Raw genomic sequence first — 3,894 nt, forward strand, 5'->3', positions numbered from 1 at the left:
TAAAAACAATGACTGCAGATGCTGGAAACCAGATTCTGGATCAGTGGTGCTGGAAGAGCACAGCACTTCAGGCAGCATCCGAGGACAGGCAAAATCGACGTTTCGGGCAAAAGCCCTTCAACACTGGGGTACAGTATTGGTGGGGACTGGTCTGTCGCTGTATAACACTGGAGTACACTACTAGTGGGGACAGGTCTGTCGCTGTATCACTCTGGGGTACAGTACTGGTGGGGATAGGTCTGTCACTATATAACACTGGGGTACAGTACTGGTGGGGACGGGTCTGTCTACGTATAACACTGGGGTACAGTACTGGTGGGTTCAGGTCTGTCACTGTATAACACTGGGTACAGTACTGGTCGAGATGGGTCTGTCAGTGTATTAACACTGGGGTACAGTATTGGTGGGGACAGGTCTGACACTGTGTAATGATGGGGTACAGTACTGGTGGGGACAGGTCTGTCACTATATAACACTGGGGTACAGTACTGGTGGGGACGGGTCTGTCGCTGTATAACACTGGCGTACAGTACTGGTGGGGACAGGTCTGTCACTGTATAACACTGGGGTACACTAATGGTGGGGACGGGTCTGTCTCTGTATAACACTGGGGTACAGTACTGGTGGGTTCAGGTCTGTCACTGTATAACACTGGGGTACAGTACTGGTGGGGACAGGTCTGTCACTGTGTAACACTGGGGTACAGTACTGGTGGGGTCAGGTCTGTCGCTGTATAACACTAGGGTACAGTACTGGTGGGGACAGGTCTATCACTGAATTACACTGGGGTACAGTACTGGTGGGGACAGGTCTGTCCCTGTATAACACTGGGGTACAGTACTGGTGGGGACAGGTCTGTCTCTGTATAACACTGGGCTACAGTATTGGTGGGGATGAGTCTGTAACTGTATAACACTGAATACAGTACTGGTGGGGGAAGGTTTGTCACTATAACACTAGGGTACAGTACTGGTGGGACCAAATCTCATTTATAACACCAGGGTACAGTATTGTGAGGAAAGTCTGTCACTGTCTCATGCTGTGGCACTGAACTGGTGGGGATCGGTCTGTCACTGTATAACATGGGTACAATACTGGTGAGGATAGCCCTCCCTCTATTACTCTGGGGTACAGCACTGGTGAGGACAGGACTTGCTGTATTACACTGGAGTACAATACTGGGGGGAAGGTCTGTCACTGTGGCACTGAACTGGTGAGGTTAGGTCTACACTATATAACACCAGGGTACAATAGTGTAACCCAGTATCATACAGTGACCGACCTTTACCTGCCAGTAATGCACACCTGTATCACACAGGATTAGACTTCTGAACCTCCTTAGTGGCCTGTTTTGCTCACTGACTAAATAATTACAGATTTCTGCTGATGTGTGGACGCTGTTTGGACAGGGACTACAGCAGGGATCTGCAAGTTTGTGTCCAGTTTCCTCGACGAGCTGATTGTGACGAGGGCACAAGGCTTTTCTGCCAGAAATGCTTGTCAAAAGCAAAATATTATCCATCCGCAGGAAATTTGCAATGGGAACAAAAGGTGTCGATTTGACAGTCATATCACTGGCATATGCTTCCTGTTAAACTGTATTTCATTTTGTTTCAAGTAGTCAGGCTCCTTTATAATGGAAACTAGCCATGTAAGCCTGTCAGAGTCAAGTGTGGTGCTGGAAAAAACACAGCGTGTCAGGCAACATCCGAGGAGCAGGAGAATTGATGTTTCGGACATAAACCCTTCGTCAGGTTCCTAATTATAGGAAAATGTGGAAGCTTTAGAGAGGGTGCAGAGGAGATTTACCAGGATGCTGCCTGGACTGGAGGGCCTGACTTCTAAAGAAAGGTTGAGGGAGCTAGGGCTTTTCTCATTGGAGCGAAGAAGGATGAGAGGTGACTTGATAGAGGTATACAAGATGAAGAGAGGCATAGATAGAGTGGATAGGCAGAGACATTTTTCCCATGGTGGAAATATGTATCACAAGGGGGCATATTTTTAAGGTAATTGGAGGAAGGGTAAGGGGAGATGTCAGAGGGAGGTTCTTTACATAGAGAAGTGGTGGGTGTGTGGAATGCACTGACAGCAGTGGTCATAGAGTCATAGAGATGTACAGCACGGAAACAGACCCTTCTGTCCAACTTGTCCATGCCAGCCAGATATCCCAACCCAATCAAATCCCACCTGCCAGCACCTGGCCCATATCCTTCCAAACCCTTCCTATACATATACCCATCCAGTTGCCTTTTAAATGTTGCAATTGTACCAGCCTCCACCACTTCCTCTGGCAGCTCATTCCATACATATACCACCCTCTGCAAGAAAATGTTGTCCCTTAGGTCTCTTTTATATCTTTCCCCTCTCACCCTAAACCTATGCCCTCTCGTTCTGGACTCCCCCACCACACGGAAAAGACTTTGCCTATTTAATCACACCTCTCATGATTTTATAAATCTCTATAAGGTCACCCCACAGCCTCCAATGCTCCAGGGAAAACAGCCCCAGCCTAATCAAGGTTTCCCTATAGCTCTGAACCCTTTCAAGTTTCACAACATCCTTCCGATAGGAAGGAGACAAGAATTGCACACAATACTCCAACAGTGGCCTAACCAATGTCCTGTACAGTCGCAACATGACTTCCTAACTCCTGTACTCAATATTCTGACCAATAAAGGAAAGCATACCAAACGCCTTCTTCACTATCCTATCTACCTGCGACTCCACAACCCTCCACCACCACCCTCTGTCTTCAACCTTTGAGCCAGTTCTGTATCCAAATGGCTAGTTCTCCCTGTGTTCCATGAAATCTAACCTTGCTAATCAGTCTCCCGTGAGGACCTTGTCGAATGCCCTACTGAAGTCCATATAGATCACATCTACTGCTCTGCCCTCATCAATCCTCTTTGTTACTTCTTCAAAAAGCTCAATCAAGTTTGTGAGACATGATTTTCCACGCACAAAACCATGTTGACTATCCCGAATCAGTCCTTGCCTTTCCAAATACATGTACATCCTGTCCCTCAGGATTCCCTCCAACAACTTGCCCACCACCGAGGTCAGGCTCATTGGTCTATAGTTCCCTGGCTTGTCTTTACGACCCTTCTTAAACAGTGGCACTACGTTAGCCAACCTTCAGTCTTTCGGCTCCTCACCTGTGACTATCGCTGATACAAATATCTCAGCAACGGGCCCAGCAATCACTTCCCTAGCTTCCCACAGAGTTCTAGGTTACACCTGATCAGGTCCTGGGGATTTATCCACTTTTCTGTGTTTCAAGACATCCAGCACTTCCTCCTCTGTAATATGGACATTTTTCAAAATGTCACCATCTATTTCTGTACATTCTATATCTTCCATATCCTTTCCCACAGTAAACACTGATGCAAAATGCTTGATTAATATCATACCCATCTCGTGCAGCTCCACACAAAGGCCACCTTGCTGATCTTTGAGGGGCCCTATTCTCTCCCTAGTTACCCTTTTGTCCTTAATGTATTTGTAAAAGCCCTTTGGATTCTCCTTAACTCTATTTGCCAAAGCTATCTCATATCCCCTTTTTGCTCTCCTGATTTCCCTCTTAAGTACACTCCTACTGCCTTTATACTCTTCTAAGGATTCATTTGATCTATCTTGTCTACACCTAACATATGCATCCTTCTTTTTCTTAGCCAAAACCTCAATTTCTCTAGTCATCCAGCATTCCCTGTACCTACCATCCTTTCCTTTCACCCTGACAGGAATATACTTTCTCTGGATTCTCGTTATCTCATTTCTGAAGGCTTCCCATTTTCCAGCCATCCCTTTACCTGCAAACATCTGCCTCCAATCAGCTTTCGAAAGTTCTTGCCTAATACCGTCAAAATTAGCCTTCCTCCAATTTAGAACTTCAAC

Source organism: Chiloscyllium plagiosum, chromosome 45, assembly GCF_004010195.1.
Source record: "Chiloscyllium plagiosum isolate BGI_BamShark_2017 chromosome 45, ASM401019v2, whole genome shotgun sequence".
NCBI lineage: Eukaryota > Metazoa > Chordata > Chondrichthyes > Orectolobiformes > Hemiscylliidae > Chiloscyllium > Chiloscyllium plagiosum.